The following is a 22,949-nucleotide window of genomic DNA, read 5'->3' as shown; positions in this document are numbered from 1 at the left end:
TGCATACTTGTTGTATACTGGTTGTAATAAAAACCAGGGCTTGTAGTTTGTCTTTTTTTCTCATTTGTTATCAAGTTTTTAGTTGTATTTTACAAAAGTAACAGTCCATGACAGATTGGGAATGATACAAACTTGTCTTTTACCCTTGATAGCTTGAGAAAAATGTAATTCAGTGGGGTTGGACATGGCACCCTAGAGATGATACTGGAAAGGTGGGCCAAGGCCATATTGTGCAGACCCCTGATGCCTCACAGAGTTCAATGCTGTATTTGGTGGGCAACAGGGCTAGTAAAGCTCAGAGGGATTAACTGAGGGAACTCAGGGTTACGTGTATGTAGGTGATGGACTTTGCACGTTTTGTGGCTTTTTTTTTTTTAGTGACCATGTGCTTTTTCTTTTTTTTAATTAAAAGTTTTGGTTTGTTATTTTAGTTACGAGGAATTCCTGGAACTGTTCAGTGTTTCACAATAACTGTTTGTATTTGATGAGAGTTTGGTTAAACAAAAGAATTTAAACTTATCAAAACATAAAACGTTGGAAATACGTTGAGCACATACTTTGTGACCAGAAATGCGTGTGACCTGTTGAGACAAGCTACACCGGGTAATCAGATGAACCTCCTTTCTTGGGCACCCTCGTATAATTAATGCACAAAGGAAGGAGCCAAGACGCTTTCTGGTCTCCCAGTCTGGGGCATCTCTTCTACCTTCCCTCATCACCGCCTAACAGTCCTACAACCGCCAGGATGGGAAAACGGTTGGTTCCATAACCGCTTCCCCTCCAGGCGTTTGACAGCTCACAAAGCGCGGGGTTTCCAGACAACGGCTTTCAGGGCTGCTGGCCTTTAGTCAGGCTCAGAGGCAGACAAAACCCTTTCCTGTTTGCCTTTCAGCCTCACGCCCCGTCCTCCCCTACCTGCACCCACACTCACTAAAGCACGCGACGCGCATGCCGGGCCCTTCGCCCCCTCAGGTCCCCGCCGCGGCCAGAGCTGAGGCGGCGGCCTCTGAAAAGCGACCCACGAGGGCCGACTAGGGTTTGCAGGCCGCGTCCCTGCGCGGGCCGAGAAGTCCGGGACCCGGGGGGGACATTCAATTTTCTAACAGGAGCCGGAACCCAGAAGGTGAGGAGCCATCCGGCCGCCCTGTGGCCCTGAGGTCGCCAGAGTCTGGTGACACCCCCAGGCGATCTGGAGGCGGCGCCCCGCGTCCCCGACCCCCGAGTCAGGCATTCCCCGCCCCGCCCCTTGGCCCGCGCCGCGGGGGGCAGGGCCGCGGTCACGAGGCCGCACGAAGGGCCCCGGCCTGGTCAGAGGTGTGGCCGCTGCCACTTTTAAGACTGTGCCGTGAGCCTGGCCCCGGGCGCCGCGTCCGCCGCCACCGCAACCGGAACGGCCCCACCAGGTGCGTTCGCCTCCAGCCCGCGGGCGGCCGGGCGGGCGGGCTGAGGCGGGGCCGGCCCGAGGGCGGGGAACGGACTTTTCCCAGCGCTCATTCGTGGGAGCGACTGAAGGACCGGGCTGGGGAGCCACTGGGAGACGGCCTGGGCCTGCCTCTTCCGTGACACGGGAGGCTCCGGGCCTAGACCCGGGGGAGCCGCGGGGGCCGTGCGGCTGGGGCAGGATTCTGCGGGTTTGCGGCGAGGCAGCTTCATTTCCCCTCAGCTCCGGGCCTCAGCCCCGAGGCGCGGAGGGGCTTCCCTCATCCCCCCTCTGGGAGTATGACTACTGCCCCTGGGCCTCCAGTGTACCTGCGCGGTTCTTTTGAGATCCTTTCCGCCTTTTATCCTGTACTTTTCGCTTGTGGTGTGTCTAGGCTCCGCGCCTGCACTCCCCTGCAGTGTGAGTTCCAAGGGGGAAGCTGGCGTCTGACTTGTCACGAACACGACACTGCTTAATAAGCAGTGGCACCTGTGAGCACCTGTGAAGTAGAACTGAATGAACAAATGAGCAAGAGAATGAGTACATACGAAATAGAGCTGAATGAATACATGAGTGGATATAAATAAATACCTAGGAAGTGGAGGCAGTGGAGACACAGGATTACAACTCTTTTGATAGTTTCCCAAAAAGTGCAAAAGTCGCGCTTTTGTAAATGGAGTCATTCTGATTGTGATTACTTAAAAGGAGTTTTATTCTGTGCTGTTGTTAAATAATTACCAGTAACACCCCCTGGTATTTCTGGTTTAGGTGGATTTGGGTGTATGTGTTTGCTTAAAACAATATATGCTTAGGCTTTTTCTTGCTTGTGTTTTGTTCTTTTCTACTTTGGACTTTTAAAGAATCAGTCGCCGTAATATTATTTAGTATATTTCTGAAAGATAAAGGTGAATCTAAAGGTAAAACCACATGATTCTGACTTGTTTGTAGAACCAGACATTTCTCTCGAATTCAGGATTGTGAAGAATCTTGTCTGTTTTCCTGAGACAGGTGCTAGCTGATTTGCAGGTGACTGAAGAAGGCGACATATGGCCCAGAGAGGAAAAGAGAAACATTTATCCGTGTGTAAACACAGGTTTAACACATAGCTTTAATACAGTTGGTCACGGCAGCCATTCTGTTCCCAGACCCAGGTTCCAGAAAAGCTGGATGACCTTGGATTTAGGTTTTAAATTTCTTAGTCTCCAAGATGAGGGTGTTTAGTTGAGGCCCCTTCTTGACTTCTGAGATTCTCTTTTATCAGGGTTAAAAGGTGAAATTGTAGATGATTTCCTGGAGTTCTGCTTACTTCACCTGCTGTGCTTGGGATTCTGTAGTCTTGTGTCTACTTGGCTCTCTGCAAATTACAGCTCATTCTGCTTCCTCTCCACATCTGCAACAAGAGGACCTGGGAGCTTGAGATGAAAATTATAAACCCTAGGCCACAGGGGAGAAAGAAGGGCAAGATTTTCTTCTACACTATCACAGGCTCCCAGTCCTAGGTCTGACTTGTTTCCAGTGTGACCCAGTGAGACAATGCCATATATTTCCAGTGTATCTAGGGAACTATATCACTATTACTTTGCATGCATTTGATATTAGTTATCATAGATCAAAACATTTTGGAGATGGAAGGACCTTGGAGATTTTTTTAAAGGCACTTAAAAAGTCATTATACATACATATTTAAATTTTTTTGCATGCTACATTTAATAAACACAAAACCTCAAATGTGTTAAGTAAAATAAAATTAATGTTACCTACTTCAGTTGTTTCAAGTCTATTGGGAGATGTGGAATAAATGTGTTGCTTGTTGGAAAAAAAAAAAACTTTCTCCAACTTTTCCCAAAGAGCCAGTTATGGCGTCATGTGTCGTTCAGGCATGGAAGTAACAAAACTAATATTTACGGTGCACTGACCATGCGTCAAGCACTGTTACATTTAATCTTTTTACTTATATTGTCCCATTTAATTGTCACCATAAAAGCTAGGTACTATTAATAATCCCTATTTGACCTTCCTAAATGGAGATAGTGCTTGGAAAATGGGAAAGTCAGGACTCAAAACACAGGCAGATGGAGGCAGAGGATGTCCCAGAAACGTAGAAAATTCCTGCTAGGAAAGTCTGTGCGATGTTGAAGAAGAATGTGGTCTCTGTGTGTTCAAGCATATATGTAAACTCTGGGGCATTGTCGGTAAGTGAATTTAGAATGGGAGCACAGGGGTGGAATGACTAAAACTGAATTATAGAGGAGTTGGTCATTTTATCATTTTGAAAAATTCTGAATTGCATTGGGATTCTATTAGACATGGATACTTCGATTAGATGCCTGTGCATCCTAATTTTAAACACGTTCAGACTTACCAATTTAGGGAGTATAAAATGGGTGACATCTAGAGCTGTTATCAGTGAACGGCACTTAAGAGTGTTGAACCACGAGTGCCCAGCAATGTTGTTTCTTGTGCTAGCTTTGTGTCCTTGGTAAGGTGCTGCCTCCCAACCTCCTTCTTTTTAAGGACAGCAACTCCTAGTGTAGACAAAGTGCAGTGCCTACATCTCTGTAATCCAGAGACAAGAATGCAAGATGGGTTTCCAGAACCCTTATAATTAATTGATGAGAGCAAAAGAGGAAAAGAGAAACCCATAAAATAAGTGGAAAATTATTTTGTTTCTTTTTTGTGAGCCAAGTTTAGCCCCATGGAAAGCAGAGACCAATTGCGGCCGCCCGAAAAACTGAGAGTCGATGCCAGTTTGATTTAGTTCAGGAGGCTGAAACTTTCTGCCCTGAAGGTTTGTGTGATGGAATAGACCTTCCCATTGCTCACAATATTATGAAAAAAAAAAATTAAAGCAAAAATTTTTATTACTTGCCCTGGAGCTGGAGTTTTAAAATGTACTTTCTTCTCTCCCTACCCTCTCTAAACCACTTAGCTTTTAAAAACAAACAACCCATTCATGTGTTTGCTACAGTCAGATTATTAGTTCTTTCTTTTTATTTCTGGGCTGGTTTCTTTAAAGCAACAAAGAAGTAGGACCGATGTATTTCTAGGTCTCTGAAATTTTTCTTTAGTTATTGTTTTATTCTGCAAATATTAATTTCAATAACCATTTATTGAGTGTGTATTATGTGCCAGATAAAGATGAATGAGATACTGACTTTAAGTAGGAGGTTGACCCATCCACAAATAATTGCACCACAGGGTGATGTGGAAGTAGTAGCCATTCACTCTCCTAGGAAAGAGGTATGATTGGAGCTTAGGAACACTTAACAGTGCAGGTGAATTTTGAACTGTGTTTTGAAGCCTAAAGGCCAAGCAGAGGGAGAAGGGCATTCTAAGCAAGGATAACAACAAGGGCAAGGAAAGGAAAGGAGTATAAGCCTGGCATTCCTAGGGAGATGGAGGTTCAGTGTGGCTGTAGGAGAGAAATCTGGTGAGACTGGGGCCAGATAGTGAAGGTCCTTAAATGCCATGTTTAACCTTTGTCACAGTCTAGATAGTCTTTTTTTTTTTTTTTTTTTTTTTTTTTTTAGCATTTTTAAGCTTAATTTTAAGCAGAGGAGTGATATGTTTGGATTTTTTTTAGAAAATAGCTCCAGAAATAATATTTTGGAGGAACTGGGGAGGGAAGAGCCAGGAGGCCAGAGGAAAATAAGGATGCTGTTTCTACAGTCCAAATGAAAAAGGCTAAAAGTCTAAACTAAGATAGGTTTGAGAGATTTTTAGAAAATAGGACAGGATTTAATGACTTGATGGATATGAGAAATAAATTCAAAAAATAATCTTGAGGTTTTGGAGTTGCTTAACTGGGCAAATGGAGATGCCACCAATTAGGGTAATAAATATGAGGAAGAGGTTTGAGCAGAAAGACAGTGATTAGAGGTAACTGTGGAACATCCAGGTGGAGATCTCCAGGACACAGCCTTGAGTGTAGCTGTGCTGTGATGTCGTACAGTTGAGACCTCTGCCAAACTTTACCACAGGGCCTCAGTCTACAAAGACACATCAATTTGATGCCACTTAAAAAGAAGAAAAAAACATACAGTAGACTTGGCTAATGACCATTACATCATATTTTAGATGAGTTCTCAGAGCTCTGATCCTTATGTAAGTTTCAGTGAAGGGAAAAAGGTTGGAGATGCAAACAATGAGGGGTTATTATAAACACAAGGTGAAACTGGAAAAGAGAAATACAGACAGGAGTGGTTCAAAGGAACAAAGGTAAGGAAGTGGCAGGAGTGTAGCAGAGAGCAGTGATTGCTAAAGACATAAGTTGAGGCAGATTTGGACTACAGAGAAGAAATCTGAGTGGACTCTTACAAATAACTACTTTAATGGTAAGACTATCACAAGCTTTGATTTCTCATCTTACTCAGTTTGTCAGGAAGAGACAAACAGGAGATTGTTCAGAAGTGGGGATGCTGGACAGGGGGCTCGATCTCATTTTGCAAAGATAGTGTGTGGAACCTCTGAACTAAGTGAAGAGTAACAGGGAGAGTAAGATAAAAATGAAGAGGGTAATGATTTGGAGTTATTTTTCAGAACATTTAAGAAATTCTATGACAAACAGTTGTTAACAAAGAAAAAGGTAGATTGATGCAGTTTTCTCTTGGTGTAGTGATATTAGGCTTACATGAGAAAAAAGAATATGTTAGCATAGCACCTTATATTTAAAAAGCAATTTTACATGTGATTGTTACAAGAACCTCTGAAGTAGGTACAGCCAGGCACTATTTTCTTTCTTTTGTAAACTACAAATCTGGTATTAAGGAGGCTGTAATTCGCCTCAGATGGCTCAGATCCCATGGCTGGCAAGAACTCCCAGCCTTCTGACTTTTAGTCCACTCTTCTTTGTGCGTTGTATCAGAGCCGTGCTTTGGTTTGGAACATTAGCTGTTTGCAGTGTGTCCCCTCCACCCCTACATCACCATATCACATCATGTAAATATAAAAGTAAAGCAGATGATATTTGAAATCCAAAGGAGCAAGATCTCTGGGGAGAGAGGCAGTGGCGGAGAGGAACCTTAGCACCAATTCTGCTGTATACATTAGTATAAGAATATCTGTGGAAATCGAATGACACTTTCAATGCAATAGGAGAGTCTACAGTATAAAACAGTCTTATGAATAAATCTTTTATGAGGCAAATAATCCCTTTATTAAGTGAACCACCAGTCACTCCTTGATATATTGTCTGAATAAATCCAGACTATCAAATATGGGGTTTACTTAAAGCAAGATACATCTGTAGTGAGCTACATCTACATTTATTATATATGAAGACTTTTCTGATTTGGGTATCAAATACAAAGATGGGGATTTGGAGGTGGATCTCCTAATTGTTAGAGACTATTTAAAACATTTTGAACATCATGATTTGCTGTTAAATACATCCAGCTACCTTACCAAGCACCTGCAAGTAGGACATTGGATGGAGCAAAGCTCAGCTGGGAAATGGATAGATGAGCCCGGCACTGGCACTGCCCTCAGTCTGACAGTGGGACTGCAATCAACAGTCACATAAGTAAATCCACCAACATAGTAGGCCAGGTTAGGGAAACCAGAAATTCTTACGATCCTTGAGTTCCATGTCAGTATTAAAATGAAACCAGGTGCATTTCAAAGCAAAGAGCATTATACTAAACCCGGAGTTATTTTGTATTGATAAAAGTTATACTCTTTAAGGAAGAAGGGGAGTAGTTGCGACTCTTTCTGGGTGAAACATTTAAAAATGCATATCTTCAAAATATATATAACAAATGATTGTAAGTATGAGAAAATATGCAAAGCAATTTGTAGGAGACCTTAGATCTGTTATTTTACATGACAAATGAAGTAGAAAAGCCAAATGGTAATATAGAAGATTTGAATAATGTAGCCAATGATGGTGAAGAATGGCAGGTGATGTTTATTTTTACCTTTAAGGCTTGAGGAATGGCAGCTTTATAGATAAAGACAGTTCTGATTATAAATCTGACTGCATCTGCACAAAACAGTAGAGTTAGCCTATCTCTTCCTGAATTAAATCCTGGTGCTTCCTTTTCTTCCTTACTAATAAATGTCCTTTGTGGCTTTTTTTTTTTTTTTTCCAGAATAGGGCACTTTTAAAAACCTGTTCAGGCAGATATTCTTTCTCCTCATTGATTTTCTAAATGACGTTTGGGAACTTGTCTGCTGCCTATTGGTCAGCAGAAGCTGCTTCTCCTGTTATCTTGACATTTTTAAAACCAAACCTCTTTCTAAAATTCTCAAGCCATCCTTTGCTGGCATTAAATTCTCTAGCTTTAGATCCTTCACTTTCCTTTTGCTTTAAGTTATCATATAATGACTTTGCTTCTTAAATCATATTTGAGTCTATAGGTGTGCTTTTTTTTATAGCAATCCTGCACCCATATAGAAGCTGCATTTTCAGATAAAAATGTATTTTTCAAGGAGTACAAGGTTTTCATGCCTGCTGGCATAACTGCAGAGACAGCTTCATGACTTTTCTTTTTTTACAGTGGTCCTTATGCTGGATTAATTTGTCTTGAAATGGCGGTCTGTAGTGCAGACCTCAATCTATGGTACATATCAAGCAATTTAACTTTTTCTTGTAATGTCGTGACTTTTCTCTGCTTCTTGGGAGAACTTCCAGCATCACTAATGGCACTTCATGTGAGTCCTATGATATTATTCAAGGTGTACAGTATTGCACTAAACAGGATGAAAAATATGTGAGAACCATGAGAGATCACTTTTTACTGTGATATGCAATTTACTGGACAGATGAACTGCTCAGGTGGAGATGATTAGCGTCATACAGCATTTTGAGTGGATACTTACAACACTTGAGCTTTTTGTGTGTTGATTTTGTATCTTGCACTTTGCTGTATTCATTTATTAGTTCTAATAGTTTTTTTGGTGGAGTCTTTATATTTTCATACATGTATATATATAAAATCATGTCATCAGTAAACAGAGACAATTCACTTCTTTTTTTCCTATTTAGATGCCTTTTATTTTTTTCTCTTGCCAAATTGCTCTGGCAAAGACTTTCAGAGCTATGTTGAATAGAAGTGGTGAGTATAGGCATCCTTGTCTTGTTTCTGATCTTAGAGGAAAAGTTTTCAACTTTTCACTGTTGAGTATAATGTTAGCTGTGGGCCTGTCATAAATGGCCTTTATTTATACTTAACATATTCAGAGTTTTTATCATGGAAGGATGTTGAATTTTGTGAAGTGCTTTTTCTGCATCTAATAAGATGATCATATGGTTTTTGTCCTCCATTCTGTTAATGTGATATATCACATTTATTGATTTGTGTATGATGAACCATCCTTCCATCCCAGGGATAAATCCCACATGATTATGGTGGATGATTCTTTTAATGTGCTATTGAACTCTGTTTGCTAGTATTTTGTTGAGGAGTTTTGCACGTATGTTCATCAGGGATATTGGCTTGTGATTTTCTTTTCCTGTAATGTCCTTGTTTGGCTTTGGTGTCAGGGTAATGTTGGCCTCATAAAATGAGTTTGGGAGTATTTCTTTCTCTTCAGTTTTTGGAAAGAGTTTGAGAAGGATTGGTATTAGTTCTTCTTTAAATGTTTGGTATAATTCACCCATGAAGCCATCAAGTCCAGGCTTTTCTTTGATTGGAGACTTTTTATTACTGAATCAATCCCCTTACTTGTTATTAGGTTGTTCAGATTTCTGTTTCATGATTTAGTCTTGGTAGGTTGTATGTTTCTAGGAATTTATCCATTTCTTCTAAGTTATCTAGTTTGTTGGTGTATAATTATTCATAGTAATCTCTTAAAATCCTTTGTATTTCTGTGGTTTCAGTTGTAATGTGTCCTTTTGTTTTTGAATTTATTTATTTGAGTTTTCTCTCTTTTTTTCTTAGTCAATCTAGCAAAGAAGGACCATCAGGGACTTTTTACTTTTGTGATCCGTGTATTCTTGCTTTGGTGTCTGTGCATTTGAGAACATACCTTCCTCTTCTGGCCTTTACAGGTATTCTTTGGCAGGAATTGACCTTTATTACTTTGTCTAGTCTGTGATTTCTGTTTGCACCAGATGGTAATGACCCCATGCAGGCAGGGCTTACTGCTGTTGGCTGCACTGCTGCCTTTGCTGTGAGGTTGGATGGGGCTGCTGGCTGGGCTCCACTGCCTGGGCTCTGCAGTCTGGTGGAGCTGCTGGTTGTGCACTGTGATCACTTCTGATTGGACAGGGAAGGGTGTCTTCCCCGTCCAAGTGGTATGGCTATTTGGATTTTGCACTTGGGCAGGGATGCAGGCTTGGCTCTGAGGTAGGTCTAGAGGCTATGCCCCATAGAAATGCATGGTTGAGGCTTGCCTCTTTTCCTGGACAGGGCCTTGGAGTGGGCTCTGAGTCTGGCTGAGCCACTGTTTGAATTCTCAAGTCAGAAAATTCCAACATCTGTGCTCCACAGAAATGCTCTATGGTGGGTATCTCTCTCCTGAGCAGGGTCTTGGGATGGGCTTTGAGGCTGGATATGGAGGCGGCCACCTAGGGACTGAAGCTATGTTGAACTTCCACCACTCACTCTGTGAGTGACAAGCTTGGCTTTGCAGGTGAGCTATGCCATTGGCTGATATCTCTGATTGGGCACCACTGCTGGTAGGAACACAGAGCTCCCACCAAGATCCGCACATTGGTCCCTGTGAGCTCTGTCTCCTTCCTTTGTTTCTATCTGACCTCAAGAGGTCTAGCCCTGTCATTATCCATAGTGTTCCCTAAGAGGGAAGACAGGAGTGGGCTTCCTAGAAAGTGTCTTGGAATGCTAGGAAAGCTGGACATCTTCCTCCAGTTCAGTTTTTTAACTGTAGAAACCATGGGCCCAGGGAGACCCTCTTTGTGTGTTACTGTGCCAACTTGGAAGATGGGGAGGGGTGACATGGTCAAAGTGAGACTGTTTGTCATATTCTTCTAATGCAGTTTTTATTTAGTTCTGTGGTTTGTTCATACATCTCAGTTTCATTCCCAAGTTTTGGGATTTTCACAAAGGTGTGTCTGTGGATAGTTCTAGCTGGACTTTCTGTGGAGGGAAGTGAAGCCTGGAACCTCCTAATCTGCCATCTTGCTGATGTTACTCCTATTTATTTGCAGAAAATTTATTTTTTCCTTGTACCATTTATGAGAGATTGTAAGAAAAAAAAGTTAAATGAAGACTTCAGTGGATTCCAGAGTCCTTCTTGTTCTTACTGGCCTTGTGCCTTATTCCTCTTGTTTACCCCATATTTTCAGCTAGCTTTGTAATAGGTTGAAATGATAAAGCAAAAAGAAAACATACCTATCTTGATGCTGTTAAGCTTCTTGTATAATTCACCTTCCACTTACATATACATATGTTCCTTTTGTGCCCAGAGCCTCATTTTGAAATTCTTTTTTCATTTTCAATTTCATTATCAGAATACCTTGAATCTATGTTATCTATAATCTGAAGCTGTATTTGTTATAGTTATGTATTTTAAATCATTAAATGCTGTGTGTATAGTATTCCAAAAGTTATGTCTATAACATCTGGCTTTTCTTTCATATGGTTTTTCTTTTCATTAGCATTTCTGAGTGCAAGCTTGAAGAAAACCAAGGGACCATAGAGAGGCTACAAAATGAATTGAGGTATAATAAGCACCAATTAAGTTCTTTGAGAAGTACATGGTACATCATAGAAATCAGTACTATTCTGACTCCTATTGCCCAGTCAGTCAAAATTTTAGGGTTTACCACTTAAACTAGTTACTCACTAGCACTTTGCATTCCCTATAGTTTAATGGTTAAGAACATGGGCTTTAAAACTAATGTCCTGGGTCCAAATCTGAGGTCTGCTATCACCACCTATATGATCTTGGGCCAATCACATATACTTTCTATACTTCAGTTTCTTAATTTGCAAAATTGGGATTAAAATCATAACTGTGTTGGACAGAGTAATGTCCCCTTCAACCCCATGGTGTCCATGTCTTAATCCCCAAAACCTGTGAATATGTTAGGTTATATGGCAAAGAGGAATTAAGGATGCAGATGGAATTAACATTGCTAATCATCTGTCCTTAAAATAGGGAGATTATCTTGGATTATCCTGGTGGGCCCAGTGTAATCAAAGCATCCTTAAAAGTGGAAGAGAGAAGCAGAAGAGGAGGTCAGAGAGTTAGGGAGATGTGATTATGGAAGAATGATTAGAGAGAGGCAGTGTTACTGGTGTTGAAGATGGAGATAGGCAGCCATGAGCCAAGGGATGTAGGTAGCCACTAGAAACTGGGAAAGGCAAGGAGACAGATCCTTTCCTAGGTCCTCCAGAAAGGGATGCAGCCCTGCCAACACCTTTCTTTTACCTCGTACAGCCAATGTTTTAACTTCTGACATACAGAACTGTAAGGTAATACATTTGTATTGTTTAAGACATTAAGTTTGTGGTAATCAGCCTGTGGGGTTATTGTAAGGGTTAAGGAATATAAATCTTTAGGATGGACCTGCCACATGATCAGTGCTCAGTCAGTATTAGCCACTATTATTATTCACTAGTACTTTCCCTTCTGTCCTTGCCCCTTTGTTGTAGTTGTCTTGTAAGTCCCCAAAATTGTGGGTACCATCCCCCCAGGATGATGGCCCCAGGTATTTTTCACTCTCACACTAGTCTGTCTACACTCAGCCTCCAGTAATTTGTCAAAATTACCATTTAAGTTTTTGGCTCCAGCAGCTTCTGTTCAAGGTGAGCAGATCTTGGCTATGACTCTGTGGATTTGCCTGCCTCTCCAGATTTTAGGGTGGTTATTGTCTTGCAACCTCTGTTCTCTGGTAGGGCCAAGGAAGCTCATTGGTTTGCAGTTTGTTCAGTTTTATTTGTTGTTGTAAGCACAGAAGTGAAGAATTCCAAGCTCTTTACATGTTGAAACTCTAATTTGAAGTACGAGCAATGCTGTCTTTAACCCATGGCTTTAAGGATCTCTTCTATGTTCATGAGAAGATCTTAATCTCTACACTTATTTCTGATTTCTATTCTCTGTTTTTCACCTCATTAATTTCATTCCCCAAAACACAGTCTCTGTGTTTTCTATTTTGGTTAATGGCATCTCAATCTATGGGACAGTGGGTAATGTGGTATGTCTGAGATATGGGCACAGAGTCTGGGAGATTATCCGTAGCTCTCCATGTATCCTCATCCTCCAGAATTAATGTCACCAAGTGCTGTCGTGTCTACTTGTGAATTTCCCCCCCATCCTTTCTGTCATTGCCCTAGTCCTACCCCTTATTGTCTCTTGCCTTGGCCAGGCAGAATCTTTTAAACCAGCCCATCTCCTACATTGCCTCAGGAGCTGGATCATAGGCTGGATCATATTACTTCCTTTCTTAAAAGACCTACATTTTCAAAAATAAAATGTGAAATAAAGTCTCAACTCCTAATATGGCACTTAAAGTTCTGGAATTAAAATATATTTCTAGGCACATTCCTAATGCATGTACCTACTGCATTTGCTAGTGCTGCCATAACAATATACTACAGACTGGGTGATTTAAACAACAAAAGTTTATTTTCCCACAGTTCTGGAGGCTGGAAGCCCAAGATCAAGGTATTGGCAGGTTTGGTTTCTTCTGATGGAGGCCTCTTTTTTTTGGCTTGCAAGTGGTTTTCTTCTCTTCGTGTACTTACATATAGTCTTTTCTCTGTGTATGTACATCCCTGGTATCTCTCAGTATGTCCACGTTTCCTCCTCTCTATATGCATACCAGATTATATTAGGGCCCACCCTAATGGCTTCATTTTACTTTAATCATCTCTTTATAAGTCCTGTTTTCAAACACAGCCACATTCCAAGGTCCTGGGAGTTAGGGGGTTCAGCATATGAATTTTGTGTTACATAATTCAGCCCATAATACCTACTGTATCCCTCCATGTATGCTATACTCAAAAATACAGAACAAATCACCTAAAAAATACTGACTCCTAGGTCCCACCCAGCTCCTTGTAGGTTCTGAATCAGTAGGTCTGAAATGGGGCTGGCAATATCTGTGTGTGTGTGTGTGTGTGTGTGTGTGTGTGTGTGTTTAAATTTTTCCCTAGTGCTTTATAATACCTCAGCTTTCCCAGACCTTTTACCATTTCTGATGAACATATTATAAGTGTTCATACCTTTGCTCATAGCTGTTCTTTAACTGGTAATACCCTTCCTGCCATACAACCATGAAAATTCATTTATCTTGCAAGGCTGAGCTGAAATACCATCTTCTCTGTTATTTTTTTCCCCTATCCTTGCCAGAGATAATCCTGAAATACTTTATCATGATTTTATTGTAAGTACTGAAGAATTTATTTCCTTTTGTTTTATGTGATATTCATTGGCCTTTCTCTTTACTAGCTTTTTGAGGCCAAGAATAACATATTCTTTATTTCTATATATCTGAAACAGTGGTAATTGCTCTGAACATAGCAGGTAATCAACCAATGTTTGCATCATGAATAAATGAATGTACTTGTTAATAAATGCTAATATTTTTCTTGTGACTTTTTATACAGTGGAGATCATTGGATTAAAAAATAAGCTTATCAACTATAAAACAAGTAGCAGAGTTTTTAAAAAAGACTTTACTTTTTTAGAGCAGTTTCAGGTTCATGGAAAAATTGATAGGAAGGTACAGAGATATCCCATACACTCCCTACCCCTCATAGGTATAGCCTTACTCATTATCAACATCCCTCACCAGAGTGGTATATTTGTTACAATTGGTCAGCCTATATTGACAAATCATAATCACCCAGAGCCCATAGTTTACATTAGGGTTCACTCTTGGTGGTGTACTTTCTATGGGTTTGGACTGATCTAAAAATCCTCTATACCTGTTTATTCCTTTCTCCCGCAACTCTTGGCAGCCACCAATTTTTTCACTGTTTTCATAGTTTTGCCCTTTTCAGAATGTCATATAGTTGTAATCATACAGCATACAGCCTTTTCAGATTATCTTCTTTCACTTAGTAATATGCATTTAAGTTTCTTCCGTGTTTTTTCATGGCTTGATATCTCATTTATTTTTAGCACTGAATAATATTCCATTGTCTGAATGTGTCACAGTTTATTTATCCATTCACCTATTGAAAGTCATCTTGGTTGCCTCCAAATTTTGGCAATTATGGATAGAGTTGCTATAAGCATCCATGTGCAGGTTTTTGTGTAGACATAAGTTTACAACTCTTCTTGGTAAATACCGAGGAGCATGATTGTTGGATTATATATTAAGAGTATGTTCAGTTTTTTAAGAACCCATCAAGCTGTTTTCCAAACTGACTGTACCATTTTGCATTCCCACCAGCAATGAATGAGAGTTCTTCTTGCTCCACATCCTTGCCAACATTTGGTGGTGTCAGTGTTATGGATTTTGGCCATTCTAATAGGTGTTTAGTAGTATCTGTTGTTTTCATTTGCATTTCCTTGGTGACATATGATGTGGAAAATCTTTTCATGTGCTTATTTGCCATTTGTTTACCCTCTTTGGTGAAGTGTCTAGTAAGGTCTTTGGCTCATTTTTAAATTGGGTTGGTTGCTTTCTTATTGTTGAGTTTTAAGTGTTCTTTGTATGTTTTGGATAACCATCCTTTATCAGATAGGTTTTTTGCAAGAGTAGCAGAATTTTTATTCATTATTCTTTTCTTGAATTAAATATCCTTAACATGACACATGAACAATGTTCTTTTTTTTTTTTTCTTTTTTTGAGACAGAGTCTTGCTCTGTTGCCCAGGCTAGAGTGCCGTGGCATCAGCCTAGCTCACAGCAACCTCAAACTCCTGGGCTTAAGTGATCCTTTTGCCTCAGCCTCCCGAGTAGCTGGGACTACAGGCATGCACCACCATGCCCGGCTAATTTTTTCTATATATTTTTTAGTTGCCTAGCTAATTTTCTTTCTATTTTTAGTAGAGACGGGGTCTTGCTCTTGCTCAGGCTGGTCTCAAACTCCTGAGCTCAAACAATCCACCCGCCTCGGCCTCCCAGAGTGCTAGGATTATAGGCGTGAGCCACCGTGCCCGGCCATGAACAATGTTCTTAATATGTATTTTCATCTTGGAACTTTTAAAATTTTAAGAATTTCCCTTGAAGAAGATACATGACAGTAGGATGAGGACAAAGTGAAGGCATTATAACAATTTGTGATAATTGTATCTTTTTCCGCATTGCATTTTTTAGGGCCGTGTATAATGGTCCAGTTCATAAGGATAAATGGATTTCTCAGTGTCCATTTGTAGTATATCCTTGTTGATCCTCCTAATCAAGAACAGCATCCTTATAGCCGGCATGTTAAGGTGGACTTGTCTAATAGCTGAACTACTAAGCTTTGTTTTGGTAGGTCAATGAATAACAGAAGCAATTCTCAAAAAAATTAAATCAGCTAAGACCCAGTTTCTAGCTAGGTAGTTGGGGTCTGGCATTTCCTTTTTGTTGGTTTTCTAAAATGACTAACCTTCAACCCTAAACTTTTTAGATTGAGTGATCACCTCTCAAATCATTTTTCCAAGCCCTATTTTGAACCAGGATAGGCAGTAACAGAGATTGGCAGGGGAAGGACTGATGTCTACTCATGAAGGAAGAAGGACTCTGCTTTGAAAACAAAGATGAGCCTTTGGATGTGGAAATTTACAAGGCTCAGAGAGCCCTGAAACATCTTTAGAAGCAGAGCCCAGCAGAATAATGGGAGGCTGTGTACTGGCTTGGCAGTGGAACCTGTCTGGCACAAACTACACTGTAAACAACTCTTCAAACATTTGCATCTGCATACATGACATTAGATTCTCAAAATGTCCAATTAAACACTTGTCAATGGAAGAAATGTTTGTTTCCTCAGCTGACCCGTTGTCAGCCTTGGCCTTCCTGATGGGGAAGCAGTTTCAACTGATACTGTTGTAGGCGCTTCCTTTCTGGGCCTAATTTTGTCCTCCTTATTCAGAAAAAATTCCTCTTGAAAGCCGTGGAGACTGTGCCAAGCTGTGGACCATGGGATTAGGTTAGCTAACTAAAGAAAAATATCCAGGCTGTGAGTACTTTTCAACCCAAGAAAATCTACTCAGTGTTTGAGTTTCTTTTGCACAGTTCTAAACTATTTGTGCTTGAAAATGATAAAAAGTGATTACAGCTGAGAAAAAGAGAAAAGGGCAGTGCTGATATGTTTTTTTTTTTCCTACTTTTCTGAGGACTGAATTCACTTTTTTTCAACATTTCAACAAATACATATTGAACAAGTGTTAATAGTGTTGTGTGTATATGTGTGTGGTGTATGTGAGTCATCATCTTTGTTGACAGAAATGCTTAACGATAAGTCTGTGTTTGCAAAATCAGTGAAAGGTTTGGACACGTGCTATAGAAACACAGAGGAAGGAAATAATGGAGAAGAATCAAAGAAGTTTATTCTTTGGAAAAGTTGAAGTTTGTAAGGAAGGAGAAAACTGTGTGACTGAGCAAATTTCCAGTTTTACTGGTCTCAGTTTCCTAGTCCATAAAAGAGAGAGTATAATAACAAGAATATCAACAGTTATTATGAGGATTAAATGATCTATGTAAAGTGCTTATAACAGCCCTTGCCACATTGTAAGTGCTCAACAAATTTTAGCTAATAATGAAATATGAAATAATACTGTTTTGGGCTGAGTAGGCTTAAGCATTTCTATATGGTGAAGGGAAGGAGGGAGAAAAATGAGATAATTGGTACCGTATGGATAGAGAATTTGGCTTTGGAAAAAGGGGTGGATGGTTCTTTAACTGGGATAGGAGCTGAGAAAGACTGTATAGGTAACAGTATAGAAAAGTTTCGAGGTAAGGATGAAGAAAGACAAAGCGTCTCATGGTCATAACATTGTCTCTTCATATATGTAGAGAGCATTTGCTGAGTGAGAGGGGGAGTAGGGGTGGAATTTGGGATTTAAGGAGAGTGGAAAAATTTTGTAGCAGCTGCTGTGAAGAATTTGATAGGCGTCAACTGAAGGTAAATATAAGGGTTGCCCAGCAATGCAGAGGATACAGCTGAGATCAGGCAGCCTTAGTTTATAGTGGAGATATTTGACATGATTATGTCAGTGTTGATGGTGGTATTATGCAGCCTAGAGTAAACACAGAGAAAATTCACAATTAGCTTTGAGGAATAGGAAAGAAGGTGAAGAGGAAAGGCAAAAGCATTCTAAGGTGCTAATGAAAATGTTGGAATCATTAACCACCAAGTAAGGTTGTGAGCCAAGTTTAATCTGAAATGATAATTTGTGTGGATAGAATTGCAGACAGACTGGAGGTGGGGAGGCCCCCTCCCTTAGACAGCTAGCATTAATCTAGCTGCTACTCTGCCACACATATGCTGAGTGATAAGGATACAAGGTCAAAGAAAACACAATTCCCCTTAAAAGCTCAAGAGCGTTTATTTAGCTCCTACCATATATAGGGTAGATCATCCATATGACAACAATCTTTCCCTTGAAAAGCTTCAAGCCTAGTGACATAATCTAGATAATTTAAATTCAGATTGTTGGGTACCCTAAAAGAGGTAAGCAGTGGGTGTTAGGAAATCACAGAAAAGGACATTCAACACAACCTACAAAAGGAGAGGGCAGGTCAGGAAAGCATCCTGGAAAGGATCTTGCCTGAGCTAAATCAAGATGACTGTAGGGGAGTTGGGGTAAAAAGTGGCAGAAAGGGAGAGGAAAAAGCAAGGGAGCAAAAGCAAAGAAAAAGCAGAGCAAAGAGACAGATTTGGCCAGGGCAGATAGAGGATTTCATAGAGAAGGTGATAACTGAAATGAGTTATGTATGATACCATTACTAAGTGAGAAAAATAAGGAAGACCTGAACTGAAGTGATAACAATTTTATTGGTAGGGACAGAAAAAAGAGATGTCAGGAGAACAGAATAATGACATTTAGTGATTGGCTGAATATGTGGGGGATTGAATAGGTGATTTTTCACTTTTGAGCCTGAATGATAGGGACAGTTATGGTTTCATTGACAGAGGGAACTCCTGAGTTAGAGATTTGGGGGAAGATGATGAGTGTGGAGATGCTGAGTCAGAACAAGTGAAAGTAATCCAACTAAAATGAGATTAAACCAAAAAAGAGAATTTGCAATGTTCATAACTAAAAAGTTCATGGGTGCATCTGCTTTTAGGCTTGGCTGGATCTAGGGTTCCAATGATATGATATAGGCCCATCTCTATCCCTATTATCTTTTTCTCTTGGCTCAGCTTATTCTGCTTGGTTTCATTTCAAAGATAGGCTCTCAGTACATGGTAGGCAAGATGGGTACCTAAATCTCCAGATTCACATCCTATCAATTCCAGTAGAAATAACTTTTATTTGCAACATTCATATATTTTAAAATTTTGGTTTTATTATTATTCAGGTGTGGCAAGGCCAACAGATCAGGAGGCAGTTGCCAATGAAAAGATAATTTGTCACTCATAGTTCCCAAGATGAGGGAGCACACTGTGCCATGCAGGCCATATGGGGAAACACCAAGGTCAGTTAGGAGGCAGAAGGAGTGAGGGGAAAGCATGGGCAGGAGCCTTTATTGTGCTTTTTATGGGAAGGAAAGGATGAGGCCAGGCAGGCTGGCTTACAATTGGCTAGTTTGAATAATTTTAGTGGGCTTTGGGGAATAGAGATCTGTCCCAAGTTGTCTGGTACCTGGCCCTGGAGTGATTAAGGCAGGAGAATATTGGCTTGGTGTGTGGGAGTTTGAAAAGTGAGGTAGTTGGGGGCTATGGGCTTTGGCTTGGCTAGTTTGTACATGGCACTCGCAGGGTATCATTTGCTATTTCTCGAAACTAGCTAATCCTGGGAGGCACAGTCCCTTTTGGTCTCATGAGGCCCCAGATGCCAAAACATTACAAACACAGAAAATAAGAGTGTATAGTTAATATACTGTATATCAATGTCAGGAAAGATTGTGATTGGCCTTGGTTTGGTTGGGTTATCCCATCTCTGTAGTTAGGGTGAGGAATGGTACTGTGATTGACAAGTCAACCTAGATTGGAGTATGGGGATCAGGGAGGATTACCCTAAAGGAACAAACAAACAAAAGACAGAACACAGGAAAGTACGCAGGTAAGCCAAAATCTATATCCACTGGTCTACCACAAGTGGCCTGGGGCCACTTTGTTGAGATGACCAGGTAGCAGTTCATAAATGGCTCTTGGCTTCTAGACTTTAGAGAAATTAGGCATTTTTATTTTTGTTTTAGCAGCTGTTTTATGTGCTTCTCCCTGGCTTGATGCCTTTCTTTTTTCCTGCTTTTCTCCCATCCAAGTATTAATATTAACCAGGCCCAACACTGCTTAGGTTCTGAGATCAGACAAGATCAGGCACATTCAGGGCAGTATGGCCATAGACTGTCCTGCTTTTCTAAAGCCTATGTAGTTTCCTGAAACTCAGCATTCGAAAGAAAACTGGAGCTTAGGCATCATTTAGGTTTTCCAATTCCCTGGACTAGGTACCAGTGTTTTCCTCATTGCCTGTAACAAAAACCTTAGCTTTCTTTTTGACTCCCTTCCTCCCCCCTCTATCAAGTCATCTGTCTTATTATGAAATATCTCCTAGATTGACTCCTTCCTTACCGTATTATCTGCTTCCTTTCTAGTCTGTCCTTTAAAATCCATCTTTCTTAATATTGTCAGATTTATCTCACTGGGGAAAAAATCACCACCCTCCCAAAAAACCCACTCTAGTTATTTGAACATTACAGAGAGAGAATGGTGTATGCATAGTACAAGGGTGAGTTGTCTGAAGATCTAGATTCAAGTCACTTCATATTCTTCCTCTTCATTTTATTAAAACGATTTTATAGCTTAAATGAAAAAATACATGTTTGAAAACTCTTTATAAATCATAAAATAGTTGAGATCATGGTAATTTCTAGATTTCTTATTCATTGCTGTATGAATTCTAAATCCTTTTCAAACTCCAATTTTCAGGCGTATCTCCTCTTTCTAAGTGAATTCTTCTTGGTCCCCATACTTAGGCCAAGTTTGTTTCTATCTTTATGTCTTTCTATACTGTGTCCAAACCTGAAATCCCTTTCTCTTTGCTCTCCTCTTGGCCAAATAAATATTAACTATCCTTCAAAGTGTGACTGAAGTCCTATGTCTTTTATGAAGTCTTTTCTAATTATCCAGATCACCTATATTCTCTTTTTTCCTCCTTACACTTCAATTTCACTATTGATTATTTATCTTTAATTATTGCCCATCTTTTAGTCTCCACAATATGTTTCATACTTCTGAGGGCAGGGATCCTGACTTTTACTTCTTTTGTACCACGGACATGTTGTTCTGGGCATATAGTTTTAAATAAATAGTTGTTAATTGATTAATTATTAATTGGGAAAACATACTAATCTTCAATAATTGCACTTTGGATATACTTTGTGAGCTTCCCTTTCCTCAAGAGAAGAAATAATTTTGGATTAATTAGACTGACAGATGCTGAAACAATTTAGTTTAATTAAACAAATCCTTATTGAGTTCTAGAACATATGGGTAAGTGCTGAATAAATATTCATTTGTTCACTTATTCAGTCAACAAATATTTATTGAGTATCCATTGTTTGCCTCACACCCTGTGAGTTACTGTAATAAATGTCTATAATTAGACATTTAGATATTTAGAATCCAAACATGAATCCAACATGTCTTCAATTTGCTTTATTTACATGACCAATGATGATGTCATGGGATTATTATGAAGCATTACAGAAAAGTAAATGATATGTTTGTGGACATATGAAGAAGAGAGTAATTTATTCTGACTTGGGTAGCTAAGGAAAGGATTCATGAGGAGATAACATTCAGAAAAAAATAAAACATGGGGATGAAGCATTGACACTAACACTCATTCATTCAGAAAAAAATAAAACGTGGGGATGAAGCATTGACACTCATGTTTGCTTTGTGGAAATTTTGTGTTTTACATAGTATGTTGTTAAAAATTAGTATGCAGGAGAGTTTCCACTTCTGGGAAGATGTAGTAGTTGTAGTTTTTCCTATTTGTTTCACTAAGCACAACTAAAAACCCTTGACATTATATATATAAAACAAATATAAGAAGACTCTTAAAGGTGCAAAGAAGAAGGCAGACCAGCTAGGGACCTTGAGACCTCAGGAATGACACATTGGTGAGTTCTCTGGGTTTTCCTTTTGCTTTGTATATCTCAGATTTAGAGTTCAAGGAGTTGGCAACTTGGAAATGTCAATGGGTGCAGACCAAAAATGCCCAAGAAAAGCCTGCTGTCTCGAGATAAAGGACCAGGAAAGAGGTAGTCTAGCAAGATAGAAAACTTTTAGAAATTAAGCACTGTGCTCAAGATAAACATCACAGAAAAAACTGTGGCCCCCAGCTTCATGCATGCAATAAATGTTGAATGGGTACATTATACTTCTACTCTAACAGGCTGTGATGAGGTATCCCAACATCCCTTGATGGCATCAAGGAAGACCAAGTAGAGGGACTTTCATTCTCATCAGCCAGTAATAAGCCTCCTTCTACCTATACCACATCCCTGTCCGTGGTGTCAGTAGAGAAAATGTGGGAGCTTGGACTTGTGACCTAATTGGCAATAATGCGTCTCTCCCCTTCCCTTCTGGCATGGTATCAGAGGAGAGCTAGTGGCCTTTCACCATTGCCCGACAGTAATGAGGCCATCCCACCAAAGTGTCAGTGAAAACAACATGGAGGATCTGGAACTCCTATCTTCACTCAGAATTTATGAGGAAACCCTCCCCCTCTTTGAGTTTCAAGGGAGGCCAACTAGGGAATCTGGACTTCTACCTCCCCCTGGTAGTGATAAGGCAGTGGTCCCCCTGCCCCTTTCCCTACCCCAGTGGTGTCAGAGAAAGACAACTAAAATAGAAGGTTTAACATATTGACTGACACACTAGAAAAAAAATGTTTTCCCTGGGGCCACAGTGTTTTATTAAAACAAAATGATCCTTTCTAATTTATGACTTTTTATTGTTTTCTATGCATGAGTTATATGCAATGCAATCCACATTTTTAGAATTAAATTGTCAATATTAGTTGTAACAATAAGAACATCAACAAGTAAGATTTTCACGAACCAATTGCAGGGTTTTGCCTCACAAGACCCTGGGCTCAAAACTAGCATGAGTTAAATACAACTCACCTGGCAGTTAAGTAGATCCATATTCTTCTAACATAATATGAAAATGTCTAGGTTTCAATTGAAAATCATTTGTCAGGCCGGGCGCGGTGGCTCATGCCTGTAATCCTAGCACTCTGGGAGGCCGAGGCGGGTGGATTGCTCAAGGTCAGGAGTTCAAGACCAGCCTGAGCAAGACCCCGTCTCTACTAAAAATAGAAAGAAATTATCTGGACAACTAAAAATATATATAGAAAAAATTAGCCGGGCATGGTGGCGCATGCCTGTAGTCCCAGCTATTTGGGAGGCTGAGGCAGTAGGATCGCTTAAGCCCAGGAGTTTGAGGTTGCTGTGAGCTAGGCTGACGCCACGGCACTCACTCTAGCCCGGGCAACAGAGTGAGACTCTGTCT

At 40.2% G+C, this 22,949-nt stretch overlaps 1 protein-coding gene across 1 annotated transcript in view; it reads left to right on the top strand.

Annotated features, from left to right (window-relative positions):
* Positions 1–1,323: 1,323 nt before the first annotated feature.
* Positions 1,324–22,949, top strand: part of CPQ (carboxypeptidase Q) — a 434,372-nt gene continuing 412,746 nt past the window's right edge. The window contains exon 1 of the mRNA XM_045560416.1: positions 1,324–1,403. The gene's annotated coding sequence lies outside the window, so the exon portion shown is untranslated. The remainder of the gene's footprint in view (positions 1,404–22,949) is intronic.

The sequence above is a fragment of the Lemur catta genome, chromosome 9, assembly GCF_020740605.2.
Source record: "Lemur catta isolate mLemCat1 chromosome 9, mLemCat1.pri, whole genome shotgun sequence".
Taxonomy (NCBI): domain Eukaryota; kingdom Metazoa; phylum Chordata; class Mammalia; order Primates; family Lemuridae; genus Lemur; species Lemur catta.
The sequence above is the reverse complement of the archived record's forward strand: the minus strand, read 5'-3'. Positions and strand labels throughout refer to the sequence as shown.